This window comes from Leuciscus leuciscus (assembly GCF_965113295.1).
Source record: "Leuciscus leuciscus genome assembly, chromosome: 19".
NCBI classification, from domain to species: Eukaryota; Metazoa; Chordata; class Actinopteri; order Cypriniformes; family Leuciscidae; genus Leuciscus; species Leuciscus leuciscus.
The window spans coordinates 25,026,978-25,034,986 of record NC_138743.1 but is presented as its reverse complement, the minus strand read 5'-3'; positions in this window follow the sequence as shown (position 1 = coordinate 25,034,986).

Genomic DNA, 8,009 nt, shown 5'->3' with positions numbered 1-8,009 from the left:
TATGAATTCAATATATAGCCCTACACTGAATAGGCTGTGCCATTCAAAACATTTCTAAAATCCACAATTGATGTTGAGATTCTAGGCTATTACGCATGCTTCTAAGAAAAAAGGATAAGGGAAAGATGGTAGGATAGTGAATGGCAACAGGACATTTCAAATCGTTGCACACACACACACACACACACACACACACACACTCAGCCCTGAGGCAGGAGCATGCTGACTCCACTGTTCCAGTCTTTCTCTATGGAGACAGACTTTACCATCAGCATCCTATCTTTTAGTTAAACAAATGCAGCCTTCTTTCTTTCTTTATTTCTTTCTGACAGAAGAAGGTATGACAGAAGGTATTAATCTCAGTCAATTCTCATCTAAAGTGCTGCCACTCGCGCATCGCCTGTAATGAGACGCATCATTTATCTGCCTGTTCTCTGGGTGTTCTCTTCTTCGAGTGTTTGAGAGAGATTTTAGCACGTGTCAGTCAGGAACTCATGGCAAAGAGAGAGAAGGTATGAGGGAGTAGGTGTGCTGCCTGCGAACTGCGCGAAAAAGTGTGTTTGCATATGTTTATGTGCGCGTGTGGCACCTTCTCAGTTCACTCCAGGCACTGTGAGAATCAAACAATTTCATGCAGCGAGCAGAAGGGGAAATGAACTGAGCCGTGAGCCATAATAAAATTATCCAAATGTTATTATGGCGCCGGCTGCCTCTGTCCTACTTTAATACACATTTCAGATCCTCCGGGTCTCCTGCTGGCACTAGCCCTGCTGAATAAATCAACATTAGCTTATGTCTAAATTATTAAGGAAGTGACTTAGGCTCCTGTTTATTGTATAAATTATTAGGAGGGTGAAAGTGTTAAATGCTAGATTTGCCATTTAAAATTCAAAAATTCCCTAAGTAACGGCTATTTCTCGGAGTTTCCGCATGATGTGCTTGATGCATGTGCACGTGCGCATCCCTGTGAGAGAAGAACTGCAGACAACGAGTGTTTGCGCGAATCCGTGGCTGGTGTTAACATAAGGTGATAATGAAAATGTCATTGCTTTTCGTTTAAAACCTTAATTATAAAACGGATTGCTACTTCCGCATTTGCATTTTGGGTTTCACTTTATTTGATGGCCCCTTAACACATTCTGGTAACGTTACATCTACTAACTTTGAGTTAGAGTGTTAAAAGAGTAGGGTTAGATTAGTTGACATGTAGGCTAGTTGCAAAGTTACCATCAAAAAGAGTAATAGCCTACTCTAATACTCTATTGAGAGTTAGTTGACATGTAGTTCCAAAGTTAGGCTACAGTCAACATAATGTTCAAAAGGGACCATCAAAATAAAGTTTTACCAAATTCTGATTGGATGAGCCGTAAGCCATTTTAAATGCTTGAGCACATCTGGGATTTTCATTTTAATCTTATTTAGGAATAACACACATAAACTATCTGACAGTTAGGCTTATCAGTGAAACGACCTATATTGTTACACCTGTTTATTAGTTCTAGGCTAAAAAAAAGAATCAGGCTAGCGACCTGTGCTTTTTTAACCAATCAGAAACGTTTTTTGGAGCAAGGGCGTGACGTCTGATTCAGTTTAGGTAGCCTATAGTTATTATAACTATATAACTGATCTTATATATTATATAACAAACTTTGTTTTTAAGAATAAACCATGCTATTTGCTGCCTATATTTTTTTTTTTTCTAGAATTTTCTAGAATATTTCAATCAGTATTTACTCATCAAATGCTCTCTCCTGAATCGTATGGTAAATTAACTTATTTATAACTGTCTTAATTGATATGTTTCAAGAACAATAGTAATTGCGCATAGAGTAAGTAGAGCCTTTCTTGTTTTACAGCAGAGAAGGAAGACCAGTCCTTATATCAACGCAAGCTAATCGAATAAGTCCTTTGTTTAGGGTGAGGAAGGAACATCTGGTGCCCAAAAAAGACAGAAAGGTGCGCGAGTCCATTGGTATGTCTAGTATTGAAACGATGCTGTAATATGTAGTAGCCTACATAATTTGATGTTGATCTCTCAAAGGACTATTAAGTTCTTAAAAAGTTCTTAAAAATGGCACCTTCTATTTTTCTAGACAAGTGTGATAAAAAGCATTTAGTTAATATAAACAGGTTACATTTTTCCATTGTTTTATAAATGCTGGTGTTCTTGGAAGATAATGAGTTGTGGCATATATTAGGAATCAAATAGTAAATGTTCTTTGAATTATGTGTAATATCTGGTTAGTTCTTTGGCTAAACAAAAACATTGAATTTGTGCTTTAAGATGGATGGCAAGAGAAGGCACAAACTTCTGAAGATTATAGAGGGAAAAGACTAATGCACAGCCACGGAGAAATACAAGAGGCAAAAACTCCAGTCTCTAGTCTCTGAGAAGTATGCATGGCCATGGGTGCTTTATGAGCATGGTACGTCCTGTGCCTCTGTACCCATTTCTTAATTCTTGCCATGAAATTTGTATTGCAGTATTGTAACAATTTTACATTGTACAGGTTATCACTTGGTTTTTGACCAAGTGAAGCTCTTGAAACAAGTAACAGAAGAGTATGTTGTCTTGAAAGAAATCAAGCATCACTGGTGAAGGCTCAAAGAGACCATGCCTTTCTAAAAGATCTTTTAAAACAGGTTGTGGTTGATCTGGGTAAAACAGTTCTTAGCTTATATGTGACCCTGGACCACAAAACCAGTCATATTGGGTACATTTTTTTTAAATTGAGATTTATACATCATCAGAAAGCTGAATAAATAAGCTGTTAGGACAGGACAATATTTGGCTGAGATATAACTATTTGAAAATTTGGAATCTGAGGGTTTCATTGAGAAAATCGCCTTTAAAGATGTCCATTTAGGACAAGATGTCTCCTTTTTTGAGGTGGAGAGTTTACCTCCAACCTTAATTGAGCACACCTGAAAATTTTAACCAAAGTCTTTAGGTTTACTTATAGACAATAGGCAGGTGGGTTTGAGGTCCGAGCTAAATCTGCAGGACAGTGGAGTGGACGCTGAGGGCCACAGTAGCCCATCACGGCTTTAAATCATGCAGAACATAAGCTGAACATTAAACAACTTAATTTGAATCGTTTGTGTTTTTTGTTTTACTTTCAGACCAGGACTGGAGAACGCCTGACAATGGGATGTTGAGACTTCTTCCTCTGGTTGAGAAAAAGCTACACCACATCAGTGATCACATCTTCTGTTCTTCAGTTGTACTGTAGGGTACAACTGAACAAACTGTTTAGACAAGGAAGAAGAACATGAACATGATAGAGACATGTACAGGGAAGAGCAAGAAACCGCAGTTATCTGTGATAATGAATCATTATTTTCCAACACAATATCAAATCTGTTTTCTGTATCAGAGGTGACTGAATATGATTCTGTGGCACTCATTTTTGTTGCTTCAGCAGCTGTGAATTGATGATGTTAATGTATTTTTGAAGACCCATTTTTATTTATCTTGAATCTCATTTGTCTTTATGCTACTTAATCAACTTTATGCTGTGTCCTGCAATAAAGTTTTGTATAATAAAATATGGTGAATATTGTGTATTGAAAGTTGTGTTTGGTACAGTAAATAGACAATTTTATTTGAGAAATTGTCATTTTATTTCATAATTTTAAAATAACTACATATAATTAATTATCATGACTCTTTTACTTAGGACATCTACATTTTTGATTTGGTTAATGATATTTGGGACAACAATGCACCAAAAGCTGCACATACTTGCATGTTGTGACAAGTATGCCAGATTTCAGTGAAATAAAGGGAAGGTATGTGAATAACAAAAGGCTGCAGTGGGCTATATTGCTACAAACACTTCAAGCATAATTGAAGATGATCCATGTTGATCAATCTAGTACATCTACTGCATTAAAAATGAAAGCACAGACATTACTGATGTCAGGCATGTGGGAAGAAGAAATTTTGGCACTGATTCTTTGGTGTTTTACTGAATGGTGCATTATCCTTATGTAATATTAATAGTGTAAATACATAAATAGATTTTTTTTTTTTTTTTACTGCCATACATTATATTTATTGTTGTTCATACAAAAAAGCAAAGAAATAATGAAGATTGTTATTATTAGCCTATTATTATTATTATTATTATTATTATATTGCAGCATTTCTTTAAAATATTTCCATATCAGATGGACTCACAATACTCATGTTAGAATAGAAAAGGGGGGGTCGGCGCCAATGGCCTCGTGGTCAGTGCGCCGACATGTAGCGCCTTTGCGCTCGGGCGGCCTGAGTTCGAGTCCCGGCTCGTGGACCTTTCCCGATCCCATCCCCCGTCTCTCTCCCACCTCGTTTCCTGTCATCTCTCTACTGTCCTGTCACAATAAAAGGAAAATCACCACAAAAAAAAAGAATAGAAAAGGGGGGAAAAGATAAAATACTCCGATATTTAAATGTGACTCAACAAAGTTTGTTGTCCATGATGAGGAGAATTAGCCTAGAAATCTAGACGCACCCTAGCGGCAGCAAAATTATTTTGCTGCCAGGGTGGGTCTAGCAACTCTCAATAGACCTTTTTGCTGCAAAAACCTAAATTGGGTCAGGCCAATCACGTCGTGTATAGAGTAGGCGGGGGCGGGCTTAACATATGACGACAGAGTTGCGAGGGTTCCTGCCACTTGAAAACAAAGAATGACGGCTGCTGCGGATGGAGAACAGCGGTCTTTCGAATCGGCTTTGGCCGCAACTCTGGAGGACTTGGAGTTAAGTTTTTCTTTGAGAAAAGAACAAAGAACGGCACTTAAGTCATTCTTAAAAAAAGGAAGATGTGTTCGTAGTTTTGTCGGCCAGATTTAAAAGTTGAATCTATCAACTAACGTTAGCTCCGCTGTTGGGAAAACGCTCTGGTTGGTTGAAGTGCTGTCCTATTGTGTGCAGAGGGAATTTGAAAGACAGCCGTTTATCCCACCCATCAGATTGACCGTGTCTATGGTGAGTTGCCAGACTAAACATCTTGATGTACGTCTGGCTTGCCAGGCTAGAGGAGAATAGATCTGTGTAGATTGTACTGCCCTTCTAGCCTGGTAATACCAAACTCTGCTACTTTGTAGACAGAGTCTGGAAGGGCATAATTGAAAAGCGTTTTCATTCTCGCCGGGGGGGTTGAAGTTTAAAATCATTGGTTACCCGTAAGCCAATCACATAACGTTTGGTTATGACGTGTGTTATGCGCCGGCTCTCAGCCGCATCGAACTTCCACTGTAAACATATATGATGCGAATCAAAACCATCGAGCGAAATGCCGGAGTGAACATGGCTGTGAACGACTTTTGCAGATTATGTGAAGTAAATCTACGCATCCACGGTACAATCAGTGTCTTCGTCACGGCTCTCAGCCCGCCCTCTGTTCGTTGATTGGCCGGCTGTTTTGAGGCCGGAGGAAAACTGGGAGATAGGTCGCTATCTCAGACTGAGTACAGAAGCGAACTGAAATTGAGCGGAAGTACGAAGTCTGACGTAGCCAGGCTACTGCCCTTCCACCCCCATCGGCCCCTGGAAGAGCAAAAAAAAATTACATTTCAAATGGGTGTAACTCAATGTTAGTGTATCAAAGAGAAAATCGTCAGGACAACTGCTTATGCACGAGGCTGAATACAGTTACTTATTCGTTTGTTACTTATTGACGCGTGGACCTCCCCTTTAAATGACGCGACGCTTCCTTAAGCACCCTGTGTGAATGGCATTGCTTGCACCAAGCTCTGTTAGAAATGAATGAAGAAATTCTGCATTTCTCAGCCACATGTAAGGGTGCGTTAAAACCGACTTACATGCACAAAGAGCCGCCTATTGAATTTCTGTCCATTTCGCGGCGCGGTTTCTCGGCAGCCTCAGAGTGTGCGTTAAAGTGGGCATAAGCTCGTTATAGTAGAGCTGCTTCTCTAATTAAATCCAAATTTTAAGCAGTTTTTACCGTGGAATAATTTTTTTATGAAGCTTTGAATTTGGCACATTACATGCACAAAGAGCATCTATTGCATTTTCTGCACATTTCATGGCACTGTTTCTCGGCAGCCTCAGAGGGTGCGTTAAAGTGGACATTATCCCATTATAGTAGAGCTACTACTCTAACGAAATCCAAATTTTAAGCAATTTTTACTGTAGAATAATTTTTTATTAAGCTTTGAACTTGACACATTACACAATGAGCCGCCTAGTGCGCCTTCAGCCCAATTCGCAGTGCAGTTTCTCTACCGCCTCAGAGGCTGCGTTAAAGTGGACATAAGCCCATTATAGTAGAGCTGCTTCTCTAATTAAATCCAAATTTTAAGCAGTTTTTACTGTAGAATAATTTTTTTATGAATCTTTGAACTGATCCGCCAAAATTCATTTTCTGCACAATTCGCGGCGCTGTTTCTCGGCAGCCTCAGAGCGTGCGTTAAAGTGGACATTATCCCATTATAGTAGAGCTACTCCTCTAACAAAATCCAAATTTTAAGCAGTTTTTACTGTAGAATTATTTTTTTATGAAGCTTTGAACTTGGCATTACACACAGCACAAATAACCGCTTATTGTGCCTTCAGCCCAATTCGCGGTGCTGTTTCTCAGCCGCCTCAGAGGGTGCGTTAAAGTGAGCATGAGCCCATTATAGTAGAGCTGCTCCTCTAATTAAATCCAAATTTTAAGCAGTTTTTACTGTGGAATTATGTATTTATGAAGCATTGAACATGACAACACACAATACAAAATGATACGCCTATATGGCATTTTTTGCCCAATTCGCGGTGCTGTTTCTCAGTCATTATAAATGTAAAAAAATTATAAATGCATTTATGTAATAAGTTCACTGATATGTGGGCATGATTAATAGCAATAGTGGGTATGTCTTTAATAGCAAGCAATAATCATATGAACTTGTTTAAAAATAACATGATTTAAATGCAAACAGGACAGTTTTCAGCAGTGTAACTGATCTCATTATGACAAAATAATCGAATATCTGATGTCATGTGACAAGCTTTTCCACTCTTGCAAACAGAGGAAGGTTATGAGGTGTGGAGACACATCTTGTATCAATGGAACATGAACAGACAGGGCCCAATTTTTTATAATTTTAAAGAATACAATGCAATTAATATAAACTTTCTGACAGTGTGTGGGACATCCGACTACTTTCCAAGAAGGGGCGCAACTGATTTACAAATATCGCGATAAATATGTACAGGAATTGAGGCAGTAGCCAATGACAGCAGTAGGAGTAAAAGCTGCAGGATTATGTGCTAGTATACAAATGTACTAGTATCGTACGAATTTGACAACTTGTTAAATCTTGTGAATTATTATGACTTTGAGACTATGTTTGTACTGATTGGGATATGGGTATTGTAAGAAAAGTTTTAAGAAACAACAAATGCTTGATAAAATGTTTGATTAAGGGTTAAAACCAACACATACATACCATTGTAAACATTTGCCTTTGTAACTTTCCATCTCCTCCGTTTACTTCTCCTCAAACAATAATGGGCTGACTGAGTCCGAAAGGCCCTTTTGGTCTTTTGAGCTGAAAAAAGAGAAAATAAAATATCATTATGTATAATATAGGCCCCTATAGGATTATTTAAGGGAAAAGTACTGATTTACCTAACAAATATTGGATTTTACATTATTAGGCATTAAAAGCATGGTAAGTGTTATGGTTACGATCCTTTTACAACAAATATCACTTTTAAACTACCAATACTGAGGTAAAAGCATGGTAAGTTTTGTGGTTACTATCCTTTTACTACACCTATCACAGTACAACTAAGGTTACTGTGGTAAAAGCATGGTAAGTGTTGTGGTTGCTGTGCGTTTACAACAAATGTCACATTAAAACTACCAATAATGTGGTAAAAGCATGGTAAGTTTTGTGAAATACTGTCCTTTACTACACCCATCAGTAAAACTAAGGTTACTGAGGTTAAAAGCATGGTGAGCGTTGTTTTTACTGGAACTAATTGTACTACTTTGAACCTGATATGAATAGTA